The sequence below is a fragment of the Taudactylus pleione genome, unplaced genomic scaffold (assembly GCF_031769625.1).
Source record: "Taudactylus pleione unplaced genomic scaffold, aTauple2 ptg000017l, whole genome shotgun sequence".
In the NCBI taxonomy this organism is placed as follows: Eukaryota; Metazoa; Chordata; class Amphibia; order Anura; family Myobatrachidae; genus Taudactylus; species Taudactylus pleione.
The window spans coordinates 480003-496275 of NW_028284419.1; positions in this window are offsets into that span (position 1 = coordinate 480003).

A 16273-nucleotide genomic window follows, 5' to 3' on the forward strand; every position below is an offset into this window, starting at 1 on the left:
ATATATTTATTATTGGCAGTGCTGGTGCTTGATGCAGGAAGGGGGAAGAGCGGCGGCTTGGTAATGCTGGCTGTATCCATCTCTCCTTCCTCTAACCCGGCTGCTGCATTGCAGGCTCTGGCGACACCCTAGGCGTTCTCCTTCATTTCAGCTGCAGGAGTAGGCAAAGCAAACAAAAAAAAAACCTTGAGATACTGTATCTGTGATTAGTAAATTGAGAGAAATTGTAAAAAAAAAAACCTGCCATCTCCAGCTAAACAGCTGGAGAGAAGTGGTTTCTACCTCAGGGATAACTCCAAAGAATGGTCCACAGTTGAGTAGTTAATACTGACACATTAAATATTGTTACAAAAAATACAGATCCTCGTATATATACATTCATAGCTCCTTCTAAAAGTTATGGGCCTGATTAAGACATTTACATTTAATCTAATGCAATCACAACTGAGATCTCTCACGGATCGCAATTGCTATAATATGCCAATGCCTTCCAAAGCTTAGCCGAGCATAGGGACGCCCACTGCTGCCTTCTCATATACGTCATATGACGTAGAACAGAGTAAATATCGGTAACATTGATGCATATCGGGCAGCCACACTTTGGTTAACAATAGCTCAATCTCCATAAATATCTGCATTGCGTAAATCACGGAATCAAGCCCTATGTCTATATTTCAATTTGTAATATGGTGTTCCACGCTTTGGTGTGGTTAAAGCAGCTTGTTTATATGAGATAAATGCAATATGTAGAAACAAGCGCTAAAACAGTGAAACGCATAACAATTCTACCAATTATGTGACTACATAATTGTATTATAGCAGTGACTACATCACCATATAATAAAATTATATATAGTATAAAATATATGTATAAAAAACAATTTCTACAAATGAATGTTGTAGTGATGTATTCATACTCTTTTTGTTAATATCCCCATTTGTAATCCTTCGTCCAATTGTTCTCTCAGCTGTTGCTGGAATTCTTTCATCGGATCTTTTGTAAGTTTGGTGTATGTTTCCGGCTCTAATAGGAGTCTCATGGCTTCTTCTTCATATTTGTTTCTGTTCATTATCACCACTCCTACATAGATGAGCTCTTCTTCGTCTGGAATGGCCTTCATGAACCACAACAACCTGAATTTAGAATTTACAACCAATTACAGCACAAATATAGAGATTTTCCTGGACCTTGGACCGAAGGCGCTATCTGTTTAATAGAATGCCGCAATATATTGGACAGACAAAAACAAAAATCAAAGTCAGAATATCTGAACACATTTATAATATCAAGAGAGGCCTGATGATACACCGTCTGTCAGCACATTTTTAAAATCATTTTGATAAAAATACAAAAGGGCTTAAGTTCATTGGAATCCAAAAAATGTAACCTAACTGGAGAGAAGATACAGTCAATGTATTAAAGAAAAATTAAACCAGAAGGATCTTCCTCTTGAACACACTGGAACCTCATAGATTACATAAAAATATAGTGTTACTATACAAACAATCCCTGGAAGCACTCTATTAATCAATGAAAAAGCACCTCATAGGTGTGACAAACATTTGTGAGTGGAGCTACTACACTAAAGTCAGGTGCTGGGTCAGTTTACCAGGTCCACGCAGTGTCTGATGTAATTATCGGGCGCCGTAACAGCATGTGTTACATCCAAGCTGGAGAGTGGCGTAATAGTGCCATCCACTGCTACCTAGGAGAAAAAGGAGCGACTACACCTTTAAGAGGTAGGGTCAGTAATGGACTAGTGTGGTTCACTCCGGACCAACAGTACCAACGTCCGCTTCCACCAACCCTTTCTTAAAAGAGTATAAACATTAATTTGTATAAATTGTTTTTTATATACACTACCGATCAAAAGTTTGGGGTTACCCAGACAATTTCGTGTTTTACATGAAAACTGACTTTTATTTTTCGAATGAGTTGCAAAATGAATAGAACATATAGGCCCTCATTCAGAGCCGTACGCTCTGAGCAGAGCGCACGCTCTGAATGAGGGCCGCCCTCCATGAAAATGGAGCGTCCTCCTGGACGCTCGTATAGCTGTGGGTGACCACCCACAGGCTATACGAGCGTGCAGTTTGATGGCCGCGATGGTCGTGACCATCGCGACCATCGAAACTGCGAGCCGGAGCCTGCGGTTGAGGTTTTCAACCGCAAGCTCCGGAGGGATTTTGGCTCTATCAGAGCCAAAATCACTCCCACTGACATCACTAGTGATGTCAGTGGGCCGGCTTCTGACGGGAGGCGTTCCCGTGGGAACGCCCCCGTCAGGGAGGCACGCCCCCGGCACGCCTACCAAAGGGGGCGTGCTGTCAATCAACATCGACAGCACGCCCCCTTTGATCAGACACAACGAGCGAAGGACTTTCCTTCGCTTGTCGCGTCTGGCGCATGCGCACGATTTAGCTCCCTCCGTCGTGCGCATGCTCAGTGCACACCATCGACCCACTTGCGAGCGGACAGCCGCTTGCGAGTGGGTCTGAATCAGGCCCATAGTGAAGACATTGGCAAGGTTAGAAATAATGATTTTTATTTGAAATAATAATTTTGTCCTTCAAACTTTGCTTTCATCAAAGAATGCTCCTTTTGCAGCAATTACAGCATTGCAGACCTTTGGCATTCTAGATGTTAATTTGTTGAGGTAATCTGAAGAAATTTCACCCCACGCTTCCTGAAGCACCCCCCACAAGTTGGATTGGCTTGATGGGCACTTCTTGCGTACCATACGGTGAAGCTGCTCCCACAACAGCTCAATGGGGTTGAGATCTGGTGACTGCGCTGACCACTCCATTACAGACAGAATATCAGCCTCCTGCTTCTTCCCTAAATAGTTCTTGCATAATTTGGAGGTGTGCTTTGGGTCATTGTCCTGTTGGAGGTGGAAATTGGCTCCAATCAAGCGCTGTCCACAGGGTATGGCATGGCGTTGCAAAATGGAGTTATAGCCTTCCTTATTCAAAATCCCTTTTACCTTGTACAAATCTCCCACTTTACCAGCACCAAAGCAGCCCCAGACCATCACATTACCTCCACCATGCTTGACAGATGGTGTCAGGCACTCTTCCAGCATCTTTTCACTTGTTCTGCATCTCACGAATGTTCTTCTGTGTGATCCAAACACCTCAAACTTTGATTCGTCTGTCCATAAATTTTTTTTCCAATCTTCCTCTGTCCAATGTCTGTGTTCTTTTGCCCATATTAATATTTTCCTTTTATTGGCCAGTCTCAGATATGGCTTTTTCTTTGCCACTCTGCCTAGAAGGCCAGCATCCCGGAGTCACCTCTTCACTGTAGACGTTGACACTGGCATTTTGCGGGTACTATTTAATGAAGCTGTCAGTTGAGGACTTGTGAGACATCTATTTCTCAAACTACAGACTCTAATGTACTTGTCTTCTTGCACAGCTGTGCACCGGGGCCTCCCACTTCTCTTTCTACTCTGGTTAGAGCCTGTTTGTGCTGTTCTCTGAAGGAAGAAGTACACACCGTTGTAGGAAATTTTCAGTTTCTTGGCAATTTCTCGCATGGAATAGCCTTCATTTCTAAGAACAAGAATAGACCATCGAGTTTCACATGAAAGTTCTCTTTTTCTGGCCATTTCGACAGTATAATCAAACCCACAAATGTGATGCTCCAGATACTCAACTAGCTCAAAGGAAGGACAGTTTTATAGCTTCTCTAACGAGCAAACCTGTTTTCAGCTGTGCTAACATAATTGCACAAGGGTTTTCAAAGGTTTTCTAATCATCCATTAGTCTACTAACGCACTTAGCAAACACAAAGTAACATTAGAACACTGGAGTGATGGTTGCTGGAAATGGGCCTCTAAACACCTATGTAGATATTCCTTTAAAAACCAGACGTTTGCAGCTAGTATAGTCATTTACCACATTAACAATGTATAGAGTGTATTTCTGATTAATTTAATGTTATCTTCATTGAAAAAAGCAATGCTTTTCTTTCAAAAATAAGGAAATTTCTAAGTGACCCCAAACTTTTGAATGGTAGTGTATATATTTCATACTATATATAATGTTATTTTATAGTGATGTAGTCACCACTACCTAATTTATATAATTGTTATGTTTTAGTGCTTGTTTCTACATATTTCCTGATAGGAAATTCCTATATCTATATAGATTGTTTCACAGAGTCTGTGTGATGGGTCAATGGCCCTCATTCAGAGCCGTTCGCTATTTGCGGTCGTTCGTTTAAAAACAAGGGGTGGCTATTCAAATGATCCGTACGCACATTGCAGTCTGTTCACACCTCTAAGTCTGAACGAGCGAGCAAAACATACGCTCGTTTATTTCTTAAAAACGCCCCCTGGCCGCTCGCATCCTACGTCATGTCCGCTATTTATTAGATTAATCGTGTACATCGACCAGCGTATGAACTGCTCGCTATTCTTGTGGTTGGTGTTTGCTACCACAAATTTGCGAGCAGTTCTGGCTATAAAATAACCCAGTGACGTGAACAATGACGCTGCTGTTTTAAATATACACACCCATAAAACGCCCGTTTTGACCTTTAAGCACGCCTGCGTTCGGATCTCCACTCCCCATTTTCAAGCACCTTCCCCTGTTACCACCCACATACGCCTCATTCTGTCATTCAAAATAGCAGGCACTCGCTATTTTCAGCCGCACTGACTGGTTCGCGCATGCGTACTAAAAACCGTACGCATGCGCAGATGTGCAAACATCGCTCGGAAGGAGCGTACTGCCGCTAACGAGCGGCTCTGAATGAGGGCCAATGTTTGTAATTTTATCCATTTTAGTGTACAGCAGTGGCTCCCATACTGGGTACCAGAAGTTTGTATCCAGTACCAATTCAAATTATAATGGTCAATGTCAATGGTGGCTGCCAGTGATAAAGTACTTGGACAAACAGAAGCGCAAACCTGTCCACCACCACATAACTGAACTTAAGGATGACAGCAAAGCACAATTTAATAAAGTTAAACATTTTTGATGATTTTCTAAATAAGGGGGAGATTTATCAAAGCTTGGAGAAAGATAAACTGGAGAGAGATAATGTACTAACCAATCAGCTTCTAACTGTCACTTTACAGGCTTTAGGGAAGCTGTTTCCCACTGTTTGCTATTGAACTACAATCAATCATCTGGCAGAGCATGGAGCAGGAGTAAAGCTAGCTACACACTGTCAGATTTTTTGGATTAGGACGAGAAACCCGGCGGTTTTTCAGCAAATTGCCAGCCCCAATATCTGTGATACACATTATGCTATTTTTTTATTATAAGCTACCGATTTTCCACCACACTCATTTTGCATATGTCCGCCCACAAGGAGAACAGAGGAAATATGGACAGATTATTGAGAATGCACACACACTGCTCGATATCGGGAAATTGAGGCATAGATGTTTGTTCTTGGACAATTGATCGGATAATCAAAAGAATGCGTTTGTGGATGTTTTTTAACCGTTTTATTGGCGAAACACTAAAACACACTATACAATAAATCAGGCCGATCACCCGATTATTGGCAAATCGGCTCAATAATTGTATAGTGTGTAGTTAGCTTTAGGAATTCAGGGCCTGATTCATCATGGATCACAACTGCAACAGCAAACGCAGATTGGTCTATGGTGCATACTGCGCATGCACAGGGCCGCCTCGAGGCATGTTCCACCACTGCGGTCGAACAGGGGCTCCACCCCATAGAGGGCGCACCCCTCCCAGCCATTCTCGATTTCAGCTGGACAGTCCAGTTTTTCGGGCACTGCCCCGCTATTCTACATGCGGGACGAAGTGTCCCGCGGGCGGTCGGGAGATCGAGCACCTCCTCCACAACAGCTGTGCGGCGGTGCCGGCTCCGGAGAAGAGGAATGGATGTCGCGCGCATTCAGTGCAGGAAGAGAGCTGGGAGGCAGCCCAGCTACTGAAGTAGTGCTGGGCTCGACCCCAGCCTGACGTTAATGGGAGGCGTGCTATATGGACACGCCCAAATAAAATTTAGGGGTGTGGTCTATGGTAATTAGGCCACACCCCCATTTTCTGCCGCATAGCTACATCTTCCAGGTAGCATACTAATCAGACCTAGATTTGCTCTGTTCTCCTACATCCTATATACGGTACACTGAATGAGGAGAAGTATCATGTAACCTCCCAGTTTCGTTCACTCCAGTTCTAATTAGTCCTGCCCTGCGTTCACAGTTCTGTGTACTGTACAAACTCTGAATATATCATTGTTTATTAACAGTTTGTTACTATCAGGAAGAGTAATGTTGTAACATTTAGCATGTTCTGACAGGAGCTGGGTGTATCAGGCCATTGAAAATTAAATGAGCACTTGGTGCAATTGTGCTAATTGTGTTAATGTGCGAAAGATAAATTTTTTGAGGGGGAGAAGAGGTAATATTTAAGGTGCATTTATAAGGTATTGTTAGGTGTTTTGCAGGTAACACAGGGCATTCTTTCTGTTATGTGAATATAACGGTAGGAAGCTGGAGAGCAGTCTGCTGCTAGATGTGCCTCCTTTATAGCTTGGTTATTCATCCTATGGCAGTGGCACACATCAAGGCCTCTCTGTTGGACTATCCCCCTAACTAAAAGTTTACAGCTAGCAACCAATCAGCATCTACCTATCATTTTATAGAATGTACTTGTGAAATGCTTCATCAAAGCTGATTGGTTGCTATGGGCAACTTCTCAACTGGTCCACCTCTCCACTCTTTTCACTGCTTGCAACATCAGTCCCTAACTGTTAAAGAAGTCACTTGTTAGTGTGGGTGCCCATCTGAATGCAGTTGCCTCGTCTCTGCAAATAGTGGGTCTGATTCAGAGCCTGACGCTCTGACAAGAGCGCTCGCTCTGAATCAGGGCCGTCCTACCTATTATTGGAGCGGCCTCTTGGCCGCTCGCATAGCTGTGGGTGACCACCCACAGCTTATGCGAGCGGCCAAAAAGATGGTCGCGATGGTCAAGACCATCGCGACCATCGGGCTTGTGACGAGACCCTTGTGGTAGGGTCTCGTCTGCCGCAAGCCCGGAGTGCTTTTGGCTCTATCAGAGCCAAAAGCACTCCCACTGACATCACTAGTGATGTCAGTGGGGCCGGCCCCAGACGGTAGGCGTTCCCATGGGAACGCCTCCGTCTGGGCAGCAACGCCCCCGGCACGCCCACCAAAGGGCATGCTGTCACTCACCATCGACAGCACGCCCCCTTTGGTGCGAGACCCATAGCGACGGCTTGGTCGTCGCTATTCAGGTCTCGCGCATGCGCACGACGGAGCTCCCTCCGTCATGCGCATGTGCACTAGGGCAACATCGACCCGCTTGCGAGCGCTCAGCGCTCGCGAGCGGGTCTGAATCAGGCCCAGTGTTCACAGTTTGATCAAAATGTACATTGATAACTACTAAGATTGTGTGGCCTATGTATTAATAATCGCGGTACTGCTGCAATTATTAATGTTTCAACTTACTGGGAATATTTTCATTTTTAATAAAAAATAGCTTGCTATGTACTACCGGGAACTCGCTGGGACAGTGGTTACGGCAACCACTCTCCCTGTGATTAATATCCCCGGTATTTCAGAGTAGTCTTTCACTGAAGTGAAAGACTTCTCCGGGGGCAGCTGACACTGTGCATGTGCACAGCGTCAGCTTCCGGGGCCGACCAGGGGCTGCGGGTGGAGAGATCAAAATATCTCTCTCCTGCCTCTGGAGCACCCATAGGCAAACATCTGATAATAATCTTATCTTATTGATAATAATGGGGACTGTGACCTGAAGTGCTAATTAGCACTTTGCAGGATATGTCTGTGAAATCTCCTGCAATGTGCCATTAGTACATAGGATCGATACATAAAATCTGCATACTTATATGTAATGAATGACTTGATACATAGGCCCCTGTATCTGTTTTCTTGGACCACATACATAGTGTAATATTATTTTAAACATTAAACCACTGCTAACGTCAAAAATAGTAATAGAATGAAGTTAATTGCACCTGTGGTATATTTTTAAGCGATCACATACATGTGAACAAGGCTGCATGTAGATACTGGCCCTCATTCAGAGCCACTCGCTATTTGCGGTTGTTCGTTCTAAAACTAGGGGTGGCTATTCAAATGAACCGTTCGCTGTTTGCGGTCTGTTCACGCCTCTATGTCTGAACGAGCGAACAAAACTTGCGTTCGTTTTTTGGAAAAATATGCCCCCTGGCCGCTCGCATCCTACGTCATGTCCGCTATTTATTAGATTAATCGAGTACATCGACAAGGGTATGAACTGCTCGCTATTCTTGGGGTTGGTGTTTGCTACCACAATTTTGCGATCAGTTCTGACTATAAAATAACCCAGTGACGTGGTCCATGACGCTGCTGTTTTAAATATGCACACCCATAAAACGCCCGTTTTGACCTTTAAGCACGCCTGCGTTCTGATTTCCACTCCCCATTTTCAAGCACCTTCCCCTGTTACCACCCACATACGCCTCTTTCTGTCACTCAAAATAGCAGGCATTCGCTATTTTGCGAGCACATGAATTTCGGCCGCACTGACTGGTTAGCGCATGCGTATAACGATCCGTACGCATGCGCAGTTGGGCTAACATCGCTCGGAACGAACGAGCGGCCGCTTACGAGCGGCTCTGAAACAGGCCCACTGTTTGTAAATAGATATGTGTTTCTGTTGGAAACAGAAGGTTCAGGAAGACAGCAACAGAGTGATATAAGTGACACAATACACACACAATTTAAGTTAATTAATTTAAAGGATTTATTGTACTTATCTGATAATGGTTCAATACAGCACAAATCACACCCAGGAGCCTCGCCCTACAGAATAAGCTGGATGGTACACCGAGCACAGCACTTTCTGCTGTCAGTCTGGGAATCAGGATTTAAGTGTCACAGTTGGTGTTTCTGAGTTACCTGTCTCAGGTGATGAACTGGAATCACTGGAGGCCGGCTGGACTGGAACCATGGGTAACTTGAATAGCTCTTTTACTATAAGAAGTGGGTAGCAGTGAGAACTGCCTTTGGTGATGAGTGACTGGAACTGGAAACTTGAAATGTTGGAGTAAGACCAGAAGGAACTTGGAGGGACCGGACTGGGACCGGCAGGTAGGCTGACTGAGCTGGTCGGGGTACCAGTAGATGAGCTTGCAGATGGATGGTAGCACGGAAGCTACTTGGTGCAGCTAATGAGCCGTGAGGTGAGTGGATTTGGAGGAACCGGACTGGGACCGGCAGGAAGGCAGACTGAGCTATTCGGGTTATTAGTAGATGGGCTTGCAGACGGATGGTAGCGTGGCAGCTACTTGTTGTGGCTTGGGAAGCCGTGGGTAGATGTTGGTAGCTGGGTGGCTACGTGGAGCGGCTGGATAGCCGTGGGTAGACGCTGGTAGCTGGGTGGCTACGTGGAGCGGCCGGATAGCCATGGGTAGACGTTGGTAGCTGGGTGGCTACATGGAGCGGCTGGATAGCCGTGGGTAGATGCTGGTAGCTGGGTGGCTACGTGGAGCGGATGGATAGCCGTGGTTAGATGCTGGTAGCTGGGTGGCTACGTGGAGTGGCTGGATAGCCGTGGGAGAAGCTGGTAGCGTGGAAGCTACTTGGAGCGGCTTGGGAGCCATAGGTGAGAGATAGTAGCGTGGAAGCTACTTGGTGCGGCCTGGGAGCCGTGGGTGAGAGATGGTAGCGTGGAAGCTACTTGGTGCGGCCTGGGAGCCGTGTGAAGAAACTGGTAGCGTGGAGGCTACTTGGAGCGGTCTGGGAGCTGTAGGTGAGAGATGGTAGCGTGGAAGCTACTTGGTGTGGCCTGGGAGCCGTGGGTGAGAGATGGTAGCGGGGAAGCTACTTGGTGCGGCCTGGGAGCCGTGGGTGAGAGATGGTAGCGTGGAAGCTACTTGGTGCGGCGTGGGAGCCGTGTGGAGAAGCTGGTAGCGTGGAAGCTACTTGGACCGGCCTGGGAGCCGTAGGTGAGAGGCTGGTAGTGTGGATAGTTGAATGCAGCAGGCTTACGGATAGCACTGGTCTAGGAACCAGCAGGAGCCTGGGACATACTGGTACTCAGAGGTGCAGCTATAGCACAAGTTGTACACCACGGGACGTAACGAGATGTTCAAGCACTGAGTGCTATTAGAGGAGGATCTATATACCTAGAGTCTGGCAGCGATTGGTGGATACAGACAGGTGGTCTGGCAGTGGCATTCTGAGTGGAGCAAGGCACAACATGCAGAGGGAGTAAACATCTCTGCAGCCCTTGAGAATCAGGACCACACCTGTGATTCCAATTAAGACTAGCAATGCTCACAGACAGAGCAGGGTCCAGGTGATTAATCAGTGTGGGAAGGAGAGCAGTCTGCACACACAGAGACGTCACAGCCAGCACGAATTCATCCAGAGCAGATGTCCCAGGAGAACCACAAACACAGATCCACGGAGCAGCTGGCAGAGGTAAGTCACAAAAGGTAAAACCTAGCCAGGATTGTGACAGTACCCCGCTCTTCATGGGTGGACTCTGAACACCCAAATAAATACATAGGAGTACATGAAAAAATGAGACACCCAGGAAACTGAAAAACTTTCTTCCAAACATGACATTACAGGAGCTTCAAACATAGGGACACTATCACTCTTGAAACATCTCTTTAGACATCCTCTTAATTCTTACATTTATTGGGATACCAGGAGTGGAAATTCTTCAAAGGGGATGGTTCAAGACCTTCGTCGATTCTTCTTTCTGCTGCGAGAACGTTTTGTGCCAACCGACGGACATGGGATCTCTGGTAACTCCTGTGGAAATACATGACTGGAAAGGACAGGGTCAAATGGCAGATGGTTTTCAGGGAATGGAGAATTATCATATGCAGGATCGAGTTCAGACTCCGAGTCAGTATCTAAAGGTAAAATCGAAGGTTTAGTAGGACTTGAACATTGATAGGACTCCTGGGAGGAATTAAGCAAAATATAACCAATTTTGATGGTGTTTTGGGAGGTACCGCAGTATGAAGAGGGCAAGGAGGTGGGCGCACATCTCATGTTCAGGGAAGTGGAGGACTCAGCAGAGGATGATTCTTTAGTAGTACCAACAGACTGCTTGGACCGATTTTCAGAACTGAGAATTTCACTAGAATTTCTTTTGACAGGTTTAAGACCAAATTCTTTAATAACAGCTTCACTGAAAGTCTTTATTTATAGAAGCACAGGATCTTTAGACTCGATGAAAGGATTGGCCCAGTCCAACGCCCTACCTCTAAAGGAAGAGAGAAGGTACTTAGTAAAGGTGGTAGGAGTGATACCACAAGCTGGATCTGCTTCCATGATTGCAGCATATTGCTCCAGTAATGCAAAGTATTGCGATAAGTCCCCATCAAAATATAAGCATCGTGGAGTATGTAATGAAGTTTGTGTGTTCGAGGATTGTGGAGCACATTCAGGTGCAGGACTTGAAGAGACTTGAGGATGCTCCGATTGATGAGGAGTCAAAACAACTGAAGTTGACAGCTGTTCAGTATTTGGACCAACTAAAGGAACTGCAAGGAGTCCTGAGGAGCCAGAGACAGCAGTTTCAACAATCGAGGCTGAGAACAGACTACAGAAACGGTCATCCTCTGGAACGATATTAACAGGAGACGTTGAACAGGAACCATGATCAGATTTTGTAGTACAAGACACTTCTCCCTGGTAACTGGAACTTGAAACCCCCTCCTGAGGCATGAGACTTGAGACCCCCTCCTGGGGTGTGCGACTTGAGACCCCCTTCTGGGGTGCGAAACTTGAGACCCCCTCCTGGGGTGCGAGACTTGAGACCCCCTCCTGGGGTGCGAGACTTGAGACCCCTTCCTGGGGTGCGAGACTTAAGACCCCCTCCTGGGGCATAATTCTTGTAACCCTCTCCTGGGGTGAGAGACTTAAGGTCCCCTCCTGGAGTACAGAACTTGACTCCCTGTTGGAGTATGGGACCCAAAATCCCCTTCTGGGGAAGCTGACTCGACTTTTCCTTTTGGGGTATGGAACATGAACCCCCCTTTTGGGATGCGAGGACAGAGACTTCCTCCTGGGGTGAGTGACTCAAAACCCATTCTTAGGTTATGAGACTTGAGGACCCTCCTGGGGTTGAGACTCTGGAGACCCCTCCTAGGGTTGCCAACTGGAGACCCCTACGGGAACAGGCAGAATCCGGGCTGGGACCGGAACAGGCAGAATCCGGGTTGGGACCGGAACAGGCAGAATCCGGGACGGGACCGGAACAGGCAGAATCCGGGACGGGACCGGAACAGGCAGAATCCGGGATGGGACCGGAACAGGCAGAATCCGGGCTGGGACCGGAACAGGCAGAATCCGGGACGGGACCGGAACAGGCAGAATCCGGACTGGGACCGGAACAGGCAGAATCCGGGCTGGGACTGGAACAGGCAGAATCCGGGCTGGGACCGGAACAGGCAGAATCCGGGCTGGGACCGGAGCAGGCAGAATCCGGGACGGGACCAGAACAGGCATTGAGACGTTGACACATTGTTATACTGCTGGAATTGCAAAGGGGACAGCCTTTGATAAAGTGGTCAGAAGCTCCACAATAGCGACAGAGATGTAAATCTTTATGCCGCTGGCGTTCAGCCACAGAGAGCTTGGAGCGCGGGTAACTTCGATGTCTCACTTTACTTGGCATGGAAGAATCTTTGGTTCTTAGAGATTACAAGACAGAGTTTTTAGTTGAGACAGAGGTAGCTCTAAGAAATTCAGGAATAATCTGAAAGATTTTGCTGAGTAGAGCCTGTAGCTGTTCCAGCAGTTGATGGAAAGTAGTTAGGGGTTCAGGTAAGATTTGGGTATCATCTAGCCGGTTAGTCAGAATTTGCAGAAGCTGTAGTACTTGATGCTGTACCGCCTCCTGTGAATCCAAGCAAGTGATTAGGTTACGGAAAGCACTTGATCCAGATTTAGGTGCTTGATCCGCCACCATCGTTAGGCTTGAACATACTGTCACAGTTGGTGTTTCTGAGTTACCTGTCTCAGGTGATGAACTGGAATCACTGGAGGCCGGCTGGACTGGAACCATGGGTAACATGAATAGCTCTTTTAATATAAGAAGTGGGTATCAGTGAGAACTGCCTTTGGTGATGAGTGACTGGAACTGGAAACTTGAAATGTTGGAGTAAGACCAGAAGGAACTTGGAGGGACCGGACTGGGACCGGCAGGTAGGCTGACTGAGCTGGTCGGGGTACCAGTAGATGAGCTTGCAGATGGATGGTAGCATGGAAGCTACTTGGTGCAGCTAATGAGCCGTGAGGTGAGTGGATTTGGAGGAACCGGACTGGGACCGGCAGGAAGGCAGACTGAGCTGGTCGGGTTACTAGTAGATGGGCTTGCAGACGGATGGTAGCGTGGCAGCTACTTGTTGTGGCTTGGGATGCCGTGGGTAGATGTTGGTAGCTGGGTGGCTACGTGGAGCGGCTGGATAGCCGTGGGTAGACGCTGGTAGCTGGGTGGCTACGTGGAGCGGCTGGATAGCCGTGGGTAGATGCTGGTAGCTGGGTGGCTACGTGGAGCGGCTGGATAGCCGTGGGTAGACGCTGGTAGCTGGGTGGCTACGTGGAGTGGCTGGATAGCCGTGGGAGAAGCTGGTAGTGTGGAAGCTACTTGGTGCGACCTGGGAGCCTTGGGTGAGAGATGGTAGCGTGGAAGCTACTTGGCGCGGCCTGGGAGCCGTGGGTGAGAGATGGTAGCGTGGAAGCTACTTGGTGCGGCCTGGGAGCCGTGTGGAGAAGCTGGTAGCGTGGAAGCTACTTGGAGCGGCCTGGGAGCTGTAGGTGAGAGATGGTAGCGTGGAAGCTACTTGGTGCAGCCTGGGAGCCGTGGGTGAGAGATGGTAGCGTGGAAGCTACTTGGTGCAGCCTGGGAGCCGTGGGTGAGAGATGGTAGTGTGGAAGCTACTTGGTGTGGCCTGGGAGCCGTGTGGAGAGGCTGGTAGCGTGGAAGCTACTTGGAGCGGCCTGGGAGCCGTAGGTGAGAGGCTGGTAGTGTGGATAGCTGAACGCAGCAGGCTTACTGATAGCACTGGTCTAGGAACCAGCAGGAGCCTGGGACATACTGGTACTCAGAGGTGCAGCTATAGCACAAGTTGTACACCACGGGACGTAACGAGATGTTCAAGCACTGAGTGCTATTAGAGGAGGATCTATATATTTAGAATCTGGCAGCGATTGGTGGATACAGACAGGTGGTCTGGCAGTGGCATTCTTAGTGGAGCAAGGCACAGCATGTAGAGGGAGTAATCATCTCTGCAGCCCTTGAGAATCAGGACCACACCTGTGATTCCAATTAAGACTAGCAATGCTCACAGACAGCAGTGTCCAGGTGATTAATCAGTGTGGGAAGGAGAGCAGTCTGCACACACAGAGACGTCACAGCCAGCACGATTCAGCCAGAGCAGATGTCCCAGGAGAACCACAAACAGATCCATGGAGCAGCTGGCAGAGGTAAGTCACAAAAGGTAAAAACTAGCCAGGATTGTGACATTAAGGCTACAGCATTCCGAATTTCACATCTAATTATAGGGCTCCTAACAAAGACTGGATACTATGGCCCGTATTCAATTAGGTGCGAAAAGTCTAAAACGTTTTGCCCATTGCACTTTCCGCCGCATTCGTCTGTTTGGGACGAGAATTTGCGGCATATTTGTCCCCGCGATTCGCCTTATTCAATTGCAGAACAGGCGAAAATGCAAATAGGCGAATGCATAACAGGCGAAAAGTACTGAATAGATTGGGAGAATCAGTCTGTACCCCAAACTAAGATGAACTGACACTGGAAATCATTACAGATGTGTACTATTATCCCTAATAAGGTACTTTGTGTCCTTAAATTGTGTTAAAAGCTTTCTAGAAGCATATTTGTTAAAGTGGTGAAGAATTATATAAATAGTATTTTTTTGGTGGAAAATAAATAGTCCAGTCAAATTTGGGGTACTTGAAAATGGGTGAAAGCATATTTTTGTGTCTTTAAAGAGCATTTTTTAAAAATTTAAAAAATCCACCTGCTGCAAGCACCTGTAATCCTAAAAGCACCTGTCCCATCCGTACAACCCACAAAGAAATCTATTTTGCTACTTTTTATCGGGTGTAGTAGGTACTACTGCCGGACGCATGTCCAGCGGTAAAACTCCCGACAGCAGTAGCCTGGCAAGAGTGAAAATCCGGATCGTCCCTAAGGTAAGTATCGCTAACCTAATTCCCCCCCTACCCTTAACCCTCCCTTAGGGTTGCCTAACCCTAACCCTCCCCCCCTGTGCCTATCCCTAATCCCCCTCTAAGTGCCTAAACCTAACCCTCCCTTCCCCGTTGCCTAACCCTAAGTACCCCCCGGGAGCCCGAAAACCTATCCCTCTCCCCCTTCGATCGGGATGCCTAGATTTAGACACCTGTCATTTAACCCTCGCTGGGATTAAGTAGTCGGGAAGCCAACGGTCGGCATTGCGTCCGCCGGCTTCCTGAATGTATACCCATTAAAAGTACTCTGAACAGTTTAACAGCAAAATAGCTCAACACTTATTTTTGTTTGTATCACCTGTCACATATGCTTCAAAAAAGTACCTGTTTATAACTGTAACTGCACACAGGGGTGACGACAATTACAAGTACTGTAAGAGCAGGGCCGGATTAAGGTCTGTGATGGCCCCTGGGCAAAAAATGTGCTGGGGCCCCTATCAATAAAATTTGATAATATATATATATATATATATATAAATATACATATATATATATATGTAGAAATGTATATATATTTTAACACATATTTTACATATACATGTATGTGTGTGTGTACACAGTGTATATATATATATATATATATATATAAAACTTAGTTTGGCTACATTGCGCTATATCATCTTTGACCAGGTGTTAGAGGATCCAAGAGGAGGCAACCGTGATAAGAAATTATTATAGAGGGAAACGCAATGGATTCATCGTCTGGACACTGTTAGACCCGGAGGGCTGAACGAACAAATTTTGTATTCAGTGTTCCTATAGAGAATCAAGATTGCATGCACCAAGGCATGCCAGAGTGCACCTTGCACAGACTGTGTGTGTGGATTTGCTTCATCATATTGTGTTTTTTTCTGACTTCCCCTCTTCCTTTCTAATTTTCTTTCCTTGTTTTGTCTCTTTCATCGCTTTTATTTTTTCTCTTTGATGGTGGTATTTTTCAGTATTTCTTCGTTCTGTGCACATTGGCCCTCATTCAGAGCCACTCGTAAGCGGCCGCTCGTTCGTTATGAGCG